Below are 16,543 nucleotides of genomic sequence, written 5' to 3' on the forward strand. Positions count from 1 at the left end.
ATGTTGGGATATACGTGACTAAAACGTGTCTAAGTCTGATGGTTACTAAGGACAAGGATATCTATATCTATAGCTACTTGCAGACGGGGTCCAAGTTTGCCAGGTGGATTGTTTGTGGGGGGGATTATATTCATAATATGTACAGATGAAGAAGCTAGGCTGTCGTGTGTGTTATTACAAGAGAGACGCTATGCTTAGGAGGCCCGGCAGCTAACATGTACCAGCACGAGGACCCGAGTTCAGCACCCATTCAGATAACAGGTGGGTGGTTACGTGCTTGTGAGCCCAACCTCAGAAGACAGAGACAGAGAACCCAGAACAAACCGGTGCAGAGACGAGGTCCACCGCAGACAGGGCTTTGACAGAGACCCTGCCCCACTGATCAATGTGGGAGAGAAATCAAAGACAACTCCTTACATCAACTGCAGACTTTCACAGATGGATGGGCCTACCTGCATGTGAGCTCCCACACCTGACTACAGGCACGAGACTTACACAACACACACAGAAGCATGCACGCACAAAACATAGACAAAGGTCTCAGGCTGAACGGTGTCCTGTGTTTTTACCTGCCTCAAAAGTGATTGCAGTGCAAGCCTGATGACCAGAGTTCAGTCCCCCAAATACACGATGGAGGGAGAGAATCACTTCCCAGAAGTTTTTTCTCTGAGGACCACAATGACACTGTGGTAATATGCACATACACGTCCTAATAAACACAAAATACTCAAAAATCAATAAATGTACAATATAACGGAGAATCTTGGCTAAATTTCATTAGGAAGGCAGAATACAAAGAACCATTGCTCATGAACAACAAGAGAACAACATGGCTGTGGGGAAGCTAAAAGTTTTAGATAATGCCTTACTAATTTCAGTATCTTTTCTGCTTTCCTTTCTGAGAAAGCAGGTTTCTTGAGAATGGGATTTTGTGTGTGTGTTGCTCACTGTACTCAAAGCAGATGCATACCATTGGTATCAATAAATGTTTTGGGCATTATAATTTTTAAGGAACACAAAACTGACTAGAATTGAAAAACACATAGCCAGTAATCGTAGAATTACCTCAAAATATTTCTAAGACATAATTGTTAACTCTTATGCACATTCAAGTTGCCGATGAAGGAAAATTTCTCATGTTACTTAAAATATTTTATAGTTCACAAAATACTGACCAGATACTGAATTACATGATTAAAGAATCTAAAAGAATTAATTTGAAGTTTCTTATAATCAAAAAGAGTCAAGTCAAATATTCAGATCAACCACAAATATACAAGGGCAAATTTGCATATTAGTAATAACCACAAAGAAAATAAAAATTTTACATCAGAATATCAAAGAAGATTGTTGTATTAATAAAATTATTCTTGAGTACTGCTTATACAAACATAGAAAGTTTCTCATATCTCTGAAAGTTTTATACATATATAAATGTACTATTGTATATATGCTATATATCTTGTGTATATATATCAAGTACTACTAATTTTATTAATAAGAGTCTGTTTCACAAAAAAAAAAAGAACTTTACATCATTCATGTACTATTTACCAAAAATTTTGGTGGTGAGCAGAGATTAATTAGCTGTAGTGCTTGAGTCTTTATAACAAAACCTTTCTGATTAAAATGCTACCTAATCAGTCTATGTATGCGTATTCCTGATAAAGACTAAAGATCTTGTATAAGCTTGGAGCCAAGTACTCATACAGAATAGCACATTCTCCATATGAAGATTTGGCAAAATGAATGATAGAACAGGGTATGTTGCTCAGTGGTACAGCACTTGGTTAGGAGGACAAAGATCCTGGTTTTGATCCTCAGTACAGCAAATTTAATTAATTAATTAATTAATTAGTTAGTTAATAAGATAAAAGAGAATCATGGGCCTTGGTCTTTGGAAGAGAAGTCCTTTCCAGGCATAAGACATTTTAACCAATTACGGAAGAATAAGAAAATATAGTCAACACAATAAAAGTGGTAAGAGTTTGTACCCGGAGAGGGGAGTTGAAGGCTGCTGGGAGTAACAGATGTTTCCAAAGTGAAACCCATACCATACTTCATTGTATATAATAAAACAATGCAAATGCTACATTTTTTTCTGTTTTCTTTTTTGTGTCAGTTTGTTTTTCTTATCTGTCACAGTCTCATTCTGTGCACCCTAGCTGGCCTCGAACTGAATGATGAGCCTTTCGCCTCAGTTTCCAGAACGCTAGAAGTTCCATGTTGAGTCCTGCACTCAGTTTCTGCCTTTCTCTTAATATTTTAATGCTAGTGCTTTACACAGACTGTCCATATTGATCTGGGCCTGGTGAGGCACCCCTGTGATCCCAGCTATGTGAGAGGCAAAGTCTGGAGAAGCGCAGGCTCACGGCTTGCTGGCACTACACATTGAACTCGAGGCCAGCTCGCCCAATTTAGTGGTAAAGCCTTGTCTCAAATCCAAAGAACATTGGAGCATACAGCTCAGTAGTAGAGTCCCTGCCTAAAATGTGCCCCAGGTCTAACCCCCTCACTATAGAAAAACAACCAGGAAAGACTAGGTTAATTTTTACTCAGCGTAGAGTCCACATGTAGCATGAGCATGAATGTTGCCCGCTGCTCTAGTTTTCCCATCCAGCTTCCTTGTGTTGCTGCCCTTGCTGTTGATTGCCGTGACAGTTCTTTTGCTGGGCACAGATCTTCTTGTGGTCACCCCTGGAGAAACCACATCTTGATCTGGAGCAAAACAGCTCTTTCATCTGCGAGCCAAATGACATTTTATTGCTTTGGGTTTTTTTTTTTTTCCTTCTTTTATTTTTAAAGTAGTTTTTAGTTTGTGTGATTATAATCATATAATGGCCCTCTTCCCTTTCTTTTTCCAAACCCTTCTACAACCCCCACGCCCCCAACTCCTCGCTCTCTTTCAAATTCATGGCCACTTTTTCTTTAACTGTTGTCACATATGTATTTGACACAGAGGGTGTGTTTTCTCATGTCTTCTTCAGAAGGATGGAAGTTGTTTAGCTATGAACCAAATAGTGACTACTCATTCACAGGTGTCTTCTTTGACATGAGAAGACTTGACTATCAGTCATGGGTACTGCAAGCCTTAGAGGGGTAACTGTCACTACTGTCCAGGACAGAGATCTCAGCAGCCACCACAAGCAGGGCCAGCTTTAAAAGGACACCCAGGTATCAGCAGAATTACTCCAACTGTAGAGAGCAAGAAAAGACTCTTCCTCATCACCACCCTCTTCAGATTGTGTTCCGCCTTTAATGATTTCCCAGCATGACTCATCTTGACAGAATTTTTTACTTAAAAAAAGAAAAGAAAAGGGAAAGAAAAAGATCTTGCACGAAGCATGCAATGGCAACACTGTGGTACACTGGCACGTTTCACATAATCTGTGTTCCTCAGTCACGCAGTGGACATCTGCTGCTTATGTTTGCCAAGAATCCAGTTCCCCTTCCTTTGAAATGGTGCCCCAAACTCACACTGGGAAGGCTGCCCCTTCCTTATGGTATACAGGCATGGGGTTATTAAACACGACGTTCCCATTTTCTCCAGTCAGGAGATGGACATATAGCACAAACTATATGAACTCGGTGCTTTCTTTTCCTCGAGATCTGGAGCTCATAAGGATTGTGGAGAATGTTATAAAAAGCAGTTGGCATTAATTATCCCAGCCTGTTATAATTGTCCTCCAGTTTTTTTTTTCTCTAGACATATGTCAGTTCCTGACTTCAAGAATGATCCTCTGATTGTAGGTAGGGGCCTGAATTTTCAGTCCTACCTATTTCCTGTGCTTCTGAACCCACAGAATCCTAACGGATCAAGTTATCCCCATAATATTTATATTTACAGAGCTGAGTTTTATTTCTATGCCAAGGTTGAACCATACATTAATGTTATGGGACTTTTCCTGGGAAGATGTGAATGAATGTCTGTTTCATACAGACATTAAAGATAACTTAAACAATTCCACTCAAGTCTGCTGTGCTGAATCAGGGACTTCACTGGGGCAATTTATTAGGGGCATTGGTGAGGGGTTTTACTCACAGGTAATTCACTGAATGACTCAGCTCAGCATAGGTGATGGCTCACAGAATCTGCCTCTTGGGCTTCCTCTCTGTGTCAAAGACACATCTAAATGGATAAAATCCCACCTGCCCCAGCAACCTTTTAGTGCAGATGTAACTTTGGGAAGGGATTTTGTGAGTCACTTCACTTCCTGAGCTCCATGAGTTTTGTAAGTTTGGTGAATTTCCTGAGTCTGTTAGTGATCTTACTTCCTTACTCATGTAAGCCTCCTTCCTCTTTCCAGGAGGAACTATTTCAATTTGGATGAAAAAGAAATACTAAAAATTCATTCTTTGTTCACTTGAAACCCAATTAAAAATTTATGATATTAAGTGTGTGTTTATGTGTGTGTGTGTGTATGTGTGTGTGTGTGTGTGTGTGTGTGTGTTTGAGGTTTGTGTAAATGGCGTTACTGTGCTCCCATGGAGACCTAATGACATGCTTGTAGAGTTCTCTTCTTCCACTATGCAAGGTCAGGATCCAAGTTTAGAAAGGTCATCTGGCTTGATAGCAGGTGCCTGATCTAGGTAGCCCTCAAGCTCACCAGCCCTGAAGTTAAAATTTAACTGATTTGTTGTTGTTCCTCTGTTTTTCTTTTCTTTTCCCCTCATTGTTTGGATTGGGTTTTCATTGTTTGTTTTTTGGGTGGGTGAGTGATTTTATATATATATATATATATATATATTTGCTTGTTTTGTTTTTTCAGCTTTGAAGAAGAATTAGCTATGATCCTCCTTTTCCCTTATATGCATAACAAGAACCTCTTACCACCTCCCAAGTGCTAGAATCACAGATTTGCACTGCCACCCCTAGCTATCAGTCTGTATTTTTATTTGCCAAATCTGACAACTTTAATGTTAGAATAAATGAGAGTTTCAAATACTGAATCACTATTTTGAAAATTGTGCTGTGCTTTCTCCTTAGGGTTCAGATCACACAAAGTCACTCCAGGTTCACAAGCTACTTAACTGTGTTAGACATATTCCCAAATGACTTAAAAGGATTAAACATATGAAGTTGAAGTTTCGGGTTTCTCTGAAGACTCAGTTTTGTCATGTGATGTTTTGCTGGAGGCTGGCTTGTGAGAGGGCATGTGATGTTTTGCTGTGAGCTCTCTCCTGGGAGGGATGTGACTTTGGCCAGCTGAGAACATCTGTAGGTGGACTCTGAGGAGAGGAGAGATATGGAATCCCATGCACAGCGAGACTTGGCTTTTTGTATCGGCATCGCTGTGCTGATCTCCAGAGAACTTCTGCAGCCAATCCAACTGAGTCTTACAGCATCAGCTGACTTGTCATGCTGATTCCTGTTGCTGCTTGGCGTTGGCTTTTGGACTGGACTGCTGGTATTCTGAGTTTAGCAATCCCCTAAAGACCCATCAATCCTAATCAGCAGGAAGTAGATAAAAGAGGTCAACAGCCCTTTTCCCTACTACTCTATAAGGTTGGGGGGTGGAAGGGAGGTAGAGGTGTTTAAGAACTCAAACTAGGTTTGCTGAAAAAAATCTAAGCCTGCAAACATACTACGAAAAGATCTACCATTATTACAGATTATAATAATACCATTATTACTGGTTTTATATTTTAATTTTTGTTAAGTTTATTTGATTGATTTAATTAAATAATTTATGTGTGTGTTTGTGTGTGTGTATGTGTGAACACAAGCGTTCATTTGGTACAGCATACCGTCAGAGGACAACTTGTGAGAGTCAGCTTTCTCTTTCACCAAATGGACTCTAGGGATCAAACTCATATTTCAGTCATAACGGCCCCTGAAGGATCTTTTTAATTTAGTTTTTTTTTTGAGAATTTCATACATAAGTACTGTATTTACATCATTTCCACCCCTCTTTCTTCTTGATACAACTTTTGTTCCCCCCCCCCCCGTGCCCAAGTTCATGACCTCTTCTTTCAAAATGATCGTCACACAGCTTTTCTGTTTTCGTTGTGTACGTTCAATGTACATGGTACCGAGTCACATGAGAACATTCTCGCACTGATGCACATCATGTTGAGCATAACCTTTGTCCACACCTCCCCTTCCTGCTGTTCCTCCAGACCATCAATCCCCTTTATGTCTTGCACAGTTCTGCTTCTGCCTCCACATCAAGAACACGCAAGACTTTTTGTGTCTCTACGAACCTAGGAGCCACAGATAAGAGACTCCATGTTTGTCTTCCTCAGGCTGGCTTGATTTGCTCGGCGTGTGGTTATCTCTAGCTGCATCCATTTTCCTGTAAATGACACAGTTAATTCTTTATGGTTGAAGAGCTTTCCATATGTCTTTGCACATCTCAGTTTTCAATCCTCTTCTTTATTGATGGGACACTTAGACTGGCTCCATAGCTCACTTCTAGTGCAAGTGCTGAAAGAAACACTTGACTGTAAGTGTCACTGCCATGTGTTAACTTAGATTCCTTCAGGTAAATACTAGAAATATTATAGCTGGGGAACATGGAGGATCACTTGTTGGTTTTATGAAAAAACTCCACACTGGCTTCCACACATTCTGGGTTAATTTACATTCCCACCAGTAGCATATAAATGTTTTTTTTTTTTTGTCAATATCTTCAATGGCAATTGTTGTCATTGTTTTAAGATCTTGTCTTTATTTTTATTATTTATATCTATTGTTTTAGACAGGGTCTCACTATGTATCTGTGGTTGGCCTTGAACTTATAAAGTTTCACCCGGCTCTGGCTGCCCTGACGAGTGCAGGGATTAAAGGCCTGTGCCACCGCACATATGTAGTCATATGTATATGTGTGGGCTTGGGTGAGCGCAGTGCTGATGGAGGACAGACGAGGGCATTGTGTCCCCTGGAGCTGGACTAACCGGCAGGTGTGAGCCTCCAGGCCCGCGTGCTGGGATCCCTCCTCGCACCCTTTGTCAGAACAGCCTGTGCTCTTACCGTCACTACAGCTCTCCCACCAATATCATTTTTTTTTTTCTCTAAAAAGTTTTAGTTAGTTACTGAACTATTTGTTTGGACACAGAGTCTCACTATGCAGTGCTGTGTGGCTGTCTTAGAATTCACCGTGCAGACAAGGCTGGCTTTGAACTCACAGAGGTCCACCTGCCTCTGCCTTCAGAGCGCTGGGATTAAAGGCATGTGTACAATTCTTGGTTCCTTGTTATTGTTGTTGGGCTTTTTTTTTTTTTTTTTTTTTCATGACTGGAATCTCAATGTTGTTTTAATTTGCATTTCTCAAGTGGCTAACAGTATTTCATAAGGTGATTGGCCACTTGGGCTTTCTCTCTTGAGAATTATCTGTTTATTTTAATGACTTATTGATTGAATTGTTCTGTCTTGATTGTATTTTTTTTCCTGCTGGCTGACAAGTTTAATTTTTTTCTATTTATTAATTTTTAATAGGAAATAGATTTTATTCCCAAAATATGTTCTAATTGCACTCCCCCTGCGCCAACTCCTCTCTTGTTTTCCCCACTTCCTCACCCACCCAAATCCAATCTCTCTTTTTTCTCTCTCATTGGAATATAAACAGGCATCTGGGAGTGATAACAATGATAAGAATACGATAAAATATAAGTGAACAGAAAAAAAGAGCTAACGAAAAAGGACAAGAAAGATACAAAGGTGCTGAGATGTACACACTGACACACACAGAAAACCTTATAAGCACAAAGTCAGAAAACCATAATATATAGGCAAAAGATCTGTAAGGTTAAAACAATATATATAGATTAAATAAATAAATAAATAAATCCCAGCAAAACATTGTGAGACAAAAATCTTTAAGAATACCATTGAGTTCATTACGTGTTGGGCATGGGATTTGTACCTGAGTGTGGTTTGCACAACCAGTGAGACTCCACTGAAAAAAAAAAAACAAAACTAATTTTCACTTGCAAACAGTTATTAGTTGGGCATAGCTTCTGGGTTAGGAATGGGATCTTGAGTCTACTTCCCCTGTCTGCACGGGTACCCATCTGGCTTAGACCTGCGAAGGCTCTGTGCATGCTGCCCCAGTCTCTATGAGTTCATGTGTGTGTCAGTCCTGCTGTGTTTAGAAGGGCTTGTTTCCTTGGTGTCTTTTATCTTCACTGTCTCTTACAACCTTTCTGCCTCTTTTTCTGCAGTGCTCCCTGAACCATGAGGGGGCGGGATTTGATAGGGACATCCCTCTTAGGACTGATTGTTCCAAGTTCTCTCACTTTTTGCACATTTTCCAGCTGTGGATCACTGTGTTTGTTTCCATCTGCTACAGGAGGAAGTTTTGCTAATGATGGCTGAGCATGACACTGATCTATGAGTGTAGGAAAACGTCATTTTATTGCTGTGTTCCTTTAACAGAGCAACAGTACTTGGTTTCCCTGTAAGTCCCTGGCCTCTCTAGTCTCATATTCTTGGACACCTAATCAGGGTTAGGCATAAGTTCCATCTGATAGAGTGGGCCATACTACCAATCAGATAGTGGTTCGTTACTCCTCCAACTTTTGCACCACTAATGCACCAGCCTATCTTCCTGGCAAGTCACCATGGTAAGTCATTGAGTTGCTAGCTGGGATGGTGTTTGCCTTTCTTCTCTAGAGTATGCACAGTCCCTTTCAGTACCCGGAACACTAGTCAGCAGAGGTCTAGGCTCTCTGTAGGCATCAGCTCAGTTTCTCCAAGTTTGTCGCGAGTTATGTTGATGTTGTCTACAGCAATAGGGACTTAACATCAGTTGGAGAACAATCAATAACCTTGGTGATAGTTTGGGTTGAGTTTTTAAGAGCCCCTTTGTCTAACTCCATTAGTTGTAAACCATTTTCAGAGCTGGAGGTTTCATTTGGTGGTGAGAGATATCTAGTTGGAACTTTGTGTTCCCTGTCATTTGTTGATCACACGGAGACTTCTTTCATATATGTATTTATTTTAAGGAGCTTCTACTCTTTTAGGTTTCCACATCACTTCCTCAAATGGCCCATTTTTTTGGCTGTCCTTCCCCATATTCTCTTCCTTACCTACTTTACCCTCCTACTCTCCATTTGATCCTTCCATTCCATGGTTGAGCAAATGTCTCCATAGTAAGGTATAGAGTTCTTTTGGTATATGCTCAGGGATATCTACTCCCAGCTTCCTGAGGAGCCGTCATACTGCTCACCATAGGTGCTGTGCAAGATTACAATTCCACTAGCAATGGATGAGTGCTTCCCTCTCTCCACATCCTTGCTAGCATGAGCTGTCATTTGTTTTATTGGCCATTATGACCGATGTAACCGATGTAAGATTAAATCTCAAGGTAGTTTTCATTTGCATTTCCCTGATGGCTAAGGATGTTGTTTATTTCTTTAAGTATTTCACAGCTGTTTGTGTTTCAACTTCTGAGAAATATTTTAATCTGTACCCTATTATAAATTGAGTTATTGGTTTTCTTGATGTCTACTTTTTTGAGTGTTTTTTTGGTATATTTTAGAAATTAACCCTTTATTGGATGTATACTTGGTAAAATCTTTTCCCACCCTGTAGCCTGCTGCTTTGTCTGAATGATAGTGTCCTTTGCCATATTGAAACTTTTCAATTTCACAATATCCCATTTATTTTTTTGTGTTGTTCAGAAAGTCCTTACTCGAGCCAGTGTGTTTAAGACTATGTTCTGCTTTCTCTTCTACCAGATTAAGTGTATCTGGCCTTATGTTGATATACTTGATCCATTTGGAGTTGAGTTATGTGAAGGGTGATAAGTATAAATCTCTTTGCATTCTTCTACATGCAGCTATCCAGTGTGACCAGCACCATTTGTTGAAGATATTATCTTTTTTTCCCATTGTGTAGTTCTAAATTCTCTATCAAAAACTATGTGCCTATAGGCCTGTGCACTTATGTCTGGGTCTTCAATTCAATCCCTTGATCAATGTGTCTGTTTTTTGTGCTTTTTTTTTTTTTACCGATACCATGTGCTGTTGTTGTTGTTTTAATACTTTTTTTTTATTACTCTAGCCCTTTATTATAATTTGAGATCTGAGATGGTGATACTTCCAGCAGGTTCTTTTTTAAAACTTTTTATTCATTCTTTGTGAATTTCACACCATGCACCCCAATTCATTTATCGCTCCATCCTTTTCACCCTTCACCCTTGCAACTCCCCAAAAAGAAGACCAAAAATTAAAACATCAAAAAAAAAAGAAAAAAAAACATTAAAACTATCTCCGTGGAAACTGCAGTGGACTGTGTCACATAGTCCCAAATTGCTTTACTTTCAAATGTTCATTGCAGTGAGTCATTGGTCTGGTTCAAAGCCCCTGGCTTTTGCTAGACTGACTGTCAATACTGCATCCTCACTGGGACTTCTCTCAGATGAAGATCCTGTAGCTTTGGATTTGCAGGACTGGACCTTTCATATACTCTGGCAGTTCATAAACGGGCCACTCCAAGTCCTGGATCTGGGCCTGGGTGGTATCTGTTTTGTTCAGCCTTTTAGCTGAACAATACAGGGGAACAGGGACTATTTCTGGCAGGAACTCAATGGCAGGCTCTTTGACCTTCCCACCCCCCAAGGGAGGAGCAGTCTTGCTAGGCCACAGAGGAGGACTTTGCAGCCAGTCCTGAAGATACCTGATAAAACAGGATCAGATGAAAGGAGAGGAGGTTCTCCCCAATCAGTGGACTTGGAAAGGTGCAGGGAGGAGCTGAGGGAGGGAAGGAGGGTTTGGGAGGGAATGAGGGAGTGGGATACAGCTGAGATACAGAGTTAATAAAAGGTAACTAATAAAAAAATAAATAAAATTTAAAAAAATTACTAACGTATCTCTCACCCCATCCTTCATTTAAATGTAGGCGCTTGTGCTATGATTGTGCCTCTTAGTACCACCTTCACTGTATCACATAAAAGTGGGCACACTGTGTATTCATTTTCATTAAATTCTATAAAGTCTTTCATTTCTTATTTTTTTTCTTGATCCATTTTTCATTCAGAAATGAGTTGTTCAGTTTTCATGAGTTTGTAAACTTTCTGCTATTGTTACTATCCAGCTGTAATCCATAGTGGTCGTGTAGAAAACAGAGTGTTACTTGAATTATCTTATATCTGTTGATACTTGCTTTGTGTCCAAGCATGTGGTCAGTTTTGGAGAAAATTCCACGAACTGCTGATAGGGAAGTATAATTTTTGGTTGGGTGAAATGTTCTTTTAACATCTGTTTGGTCCATTTGATTTCATTTAGCTCCAGCATTTGTTTCAGTTTTTCTCTGGATGGCATGTCTGTTGGTGAGTGAGGTACTGAAGTCAGCCACAATCACTGTGTCAGAGGCAGTATGTGATATAAGCTGTAGTAGTGTTTCTTTTATAAACTTGGATTGGGTGCAGAGATATTTAGAATTGCTATACCCACTTGGAAGATACTTCCAATAATGACTCTGTAGTATCCTTTCCTATCTCTTCTGATTGGTTTTGGTCTGAAGTCTATTTTGTCAGATATTAAAATGGCTACATCTGCTTGCTTCTTGGGTTCATTAACCTGGAACATCCTTTTCCATCATTTTATCATGAGGTGATGTCTATTCTTGGTATGAAAGTATGTTTCTTGGATGCAACAGAGGGATAGAACCTGCTTTTTAATCTAGTCTGTTTATTTGTATCTTTTTATTGGGTACTTGAGAACAGTGATGTTGAGTGCTATTAATAAGCAGTATTTTTTGATTCCTGTTATTTTGTTAGGATGAGGATTTTTTTCTCCTTGTTTGATTTACTGGTATGTGATTTTTTTTTTCCCCTTGTGTTTTCTGGGTGTGATTAACCTCTTCTGGTTGAAATTTTCCTTCTAGTGTCTTCTGTAGAGCTAGAATTGAAGGGAAATACTGCTTAAATTGGTTTATTGTGGAATCTTTTTCTTTCTTCATCTATTGTGATTGAGGAAGACAACGCAATCAGTCCTGATGAGACTTGATAGGCGAGGGTCATATAGAAGGGGAGAAGGACCTCCAGAATGAGTGGACTTGGAGAGGAACATAGGGGGAGAACATGGAGGGAGGGTGGGATTGGAAGGTAACAAGGGAGGGGGCCACAGCCAGGATACAAATTTAATAAATTGTAATAAATGATAATAAAAATGTCTATAAAAGAAAAAAAGAGAAAGTTTTGTGAGTAGTCTGGCCTGGCATCTGTTGAAACCAGACTTATCCCTCTTTCCCTTTGTCTCTTTACTCTGCACTCTGAAATATAACACACTTGATTTATAAAGTCATTTCACTCAGATGCTTCTCTGGCTTGCAATTTTTTTAATTATAAAAGTAAAATGAAAGATGGCAACATGAAACCGGTGAGAGTTTGGACCCTACATAAAAGAAAATAATGTATCAGTATTCAACTTGGCTGCAGTAGTTGCAGCTCAGTGAGTCCTCAAGATGCTTATCATGTACTTTGGCTGTAAATTAATGCAAATACTTAGCATGTTTTGCTCTTGAAAATAGTTGTTTACTGGTGCAGCTGATGCCAAAGAACAAAGACATAATGCATGATTGACAAATGAGGAATATTTGTCTCAGGGAAGAGAGGCCCCGACAAAATCTTCATTCATCCATGACTTTTTTCAAGCTCATGCTTGCTCCAAGTCCTCACCCAGTGGTTCACAGAGGGTCATTGTTGGCTGAACTGTACATTCAGCAGACAGCTTCTGAATTCTGCTTCTGTGGTGCCATTTGCTTGAGCATACTGCCATAAGGAGCAGAGTTTCCTGGCATATCCCCTCTCTGCCTTTGCTACTTCACACTTTTTGTCTACATTCCTTCAGTTTTGTTTTTTCCTCTCTTAAATGTCTGTTTCTTGGAGTGCTATGCTGATTTTCTGATGTTCTCTGTCTGAGTTACATCTCTACTCACTCTCAGTCATTGGAAGTAGGGTGGTCCTTACACCCACTTCTCCTTCCAGGATGGACTCAACCTACTTTTCCTACTCTTTGTTGTAAAGCTTTGTATTAAAGATGATTTTTTTTTTTTTGGCCATCACCCACTTCTGAGAGCTGTTGTGCAACTTTCCTCAGTTTATTTCCCTGGAGATCCTAGTAGACCATGCTTGCATGCCATTTGTATGTTCTTTCTTTCTCTATTGATATAGTGATCTTATCAAAGTGACCTTGCTGAACTTACTAATATATGCATGATCGACTACCTCTCTCTCTCTACACACAAACACACACACACACATTATTATTATTATTTAATTTTAATATCTTGATACACAAACTAGGACTTCCAGTACAGGGATGAATGTTGATGTTGTGTGTCATCTCTAATCTGAAAGGAGTATACCTATGATTCCACTAAAATCTATTTGCTGAAGGTTTACAGTAAGTAGCTTTGATCAGGTTAATAATTTTTAACTTCTTTATTTTGAGTTAAAAATTACTATCACATCATCTGCAAATAGTGATAATTTGACTTCTTCCTTTCCCATCTGTATCCCCTTGATCTCCTTCAACTGTCTTATTGCTCTAGCAAGAACTTCCAGCACTATGTTGAAGAGATATGGAGAGAGTGGGCAGCCTTGTCTTGTCCCTGATTTCAGTGGGATTGCTTTAAGTTTCTCTCCGTTAAGTTTGATGTTGGCTATAGGCTTGCTGTATATCGCCTTTACTATGTTTAGATATGTGCCTTGTATCCCTGATCTCTCCAGTACTTTAAACATGAATGGATGTTGGATTTTGTCAAATGCTTTTTCAGCATCTAGGGAGATTATCATGTGGTTTTTTTCTTTCAGTTTATTAATATGGTGGATCACATTGATGGATTTCCGTATGGTGAACCACCCCTGCATACCTGGGATGAAGCCTACTTGGTCATAGTGGATAATATCTTTGATGTGTTCTTGGATTCGGTTTGCAAGTATTTTGTTAAGTATTTTTGCATCAATGTTCATAAGGGAGATTGGCCTGAAATTCTCTTTCTTTGTTGAGTCTTTGTGAGGTTTAGGTACCAAGGTGACTGTGGCTTCGTAGAATGAGTTTGGTAATATTCCTTCTGTTTCTATTTTGTGGAATAGTTTGAAGAGAATTGGAGTTAGCTCTTCTTTGAAGGTCTGGTAGAATTCTGCGCTGAAGCCATCTGGTCCTGGGCTTTTTTTGGATGGGAGACTTTTGATGACTGCTTCTATTTCTTTGGGGGATATAGGACTATTTAATTGATTTACCTGGTCCTGATTCAGCTTTGGTAAGTCAAATCGATCAAGAAAATTGTCCATTTCATTTAGATTTTCAAATTTTGTGGCATATAGACTTTTGAAGTAAGTCCTAATGATTGTTTGGATTTCCTCAGTGTCTGTAGTTATGTCCCCTTTTTCATTTCTGATTTTGTTGATTTGGGTGGTGTCTCTCTGCCTTTTAGTTAGCTTGGCTAAGGGTTTGTCGATCTTGTTGATTCTCTCAAAGAACCAGCTCTTGGTTTCATTGATTCTTTGAATTATTTTATTTGTTTCTAATTGATTGATTTCAGCCCTGAGTTTGATAATTTCCAGCCGTCTACTCCTTTTTGGTGTGTCTGCTTCTTCTTTTTCTAGGGTTTCTAAGTGGGCCATTAAGTTGCTTGAATGAGCTGTCTTGAATTTCTTCTTGAAGGCACTTAGTGCTATGAACTTTCCTCTTAGCACTGCTTTCATTGTGTCCCACAAGACACTTTTGATGAGAACTGATAGACTAAGATCAGAAAGGAGAGGAGAACGTCCCCTATCAGTGGACTTGGGGAGTGGCATGCATGCAGAAAGGGGAGGGAGGGTGGGATCAGGAGGGGAGGAGGGAGGGGCTTATGGGGGGGATACAAAATGAATAAAGTGTAATTAATAAAAATTTCAAAAAAATTCAAAGAGCTATGTAAAAAAATTACTATCACAAATGGGTGTTGGAGTGTAGAAGTGTTTTCTGCACTAATGGATTTATATGTGACTCTCACTACTAATTGTTTATTTTTGTGGTACTATATCATCTGATGTAGAAATATCTTGTCATACAGATAGCTTCAATTTGATTATGCATGAACTCTCTATGGGACATTCCCAACAGGTATGGCACACTCAAACAGATAAGCAGGCAGACACAGAAACACACACCCAAGCATTAGAAGCTCCATTTGCTAATATCTGATTTAGAAAGTTTATATCTTATGTAAAATCAGCTTATAAACTTTCCTTACATATAGTATTTTATGTCTGATTCTGGAATGGGTGCTATATTGTCATAAAATGAGACAACTCTGGAATGATTTATTTTCTATTCTTTAGAATAGTTTGTATAAATTTCGGTTGATATAGTCCCTGAAATAGTAATCCTTAGACGTCAGCATAAATCCTCATGCATATTCATCGGGCTCACACTCAGGGATTCTAATTTAGTAGGTATAAATCGGATCTTGGGAGTTTCATTTATAACTCACTGATACTTTTGTGCTGGGATCTAGACTTTAAGAACCTATTTAAAACTTGGTAAATTTTATTTGTAGATAGTGTGAGCCTGCTTATTTCATTTTGATAAATAATGCGTAGATTTTAAACTATCTACTCTCTTCATGTTTCATTTGTTTGTCTACTTTTGGTAAGTTATCTATTTTTTTAAAGAATGGGTTTATCTTGTCTCACTTCATTTTAATGGACAATCATTAAGAGAATTCCCTACAATTGTTTACATTTTTTACTGCATTGTTTCCCAATAATTTCAATTTTATTACTACTATGAATTTTTTTTTTTTTACCTCACCCATGATGTGTTTGATGCTGTCTGGTGTTTGCTGCCCAGAGCCAAGTGTGTGTGTATCACTAGTTAACCAGTGGTCAGTGGCACCAGATGCTAAGAAATTAGAATCAGTTGCAACAGAAAAATCAAAATTAAATGAACCAGAGCCCCAATAATAGGGGCTGACCCACCACTTCAAAGAGAGCTGATTTCCAATATAATTTTCACTTTCTTTCATCCCTCCTTGTTGTATTTTTACTTCTCTTCCATTAGACTTCTTTCAAGTATTTTACTTTTATGAATTTATAATTTTTTAAATTAATTATCTTATGGTTTTGTTTTTCCATCAATTTATATTTGATTTTAATTTTATTATTATTTTCTAGAATTTTCTCTTCTTTTTAAGTTCTTGGTGGATGTTTAGCTTACCAACTTTTACTTGTTCTTGGCTTGCTATATGGCATTCTAAAACTGTATTATCCTGTAAAAGATTCTTAACTGTATTTTGTGAGTTTTGCCATGAGCAAGTTTAACTGTAGCTAATAACTTGATATTTAATAATTATCATCCCACTTATAGCTTATCTAGAAACATACTCTTTATGTGTTCAGATATAAGTATAATCACAGTCTGCTCAGGCATTTCCAGGGTATCTCTTCTTCATTATTAGCCTTTTATGTCATAGCACATTAATCATTGAATCTGGAGTGTATGGTATTTATTTGGGGCATTTTGTAGACTCTTCTTTTTTTGGCTCAAAAACAATTCAACTTTTGGAACAGTCTTACGTGAGTTTGAAAAGAGTATGCTCTCCTTAGTTCTC

Source organism: Psammomys obesus, unplaced genomic scaffold (genome assembly GCF_907164565.1).
Source record: "Psammomys obesus unplaced genomic scaffold, mPsaObe1.curated_primary_1811, whole genome shotgun sequence".
Classification (NCBI taxonomy): Eukaryota; Metazoa; Chordata; class Mammalia; order Rodentia; family Muridae; genus Psammomys; species Psammomys obesus.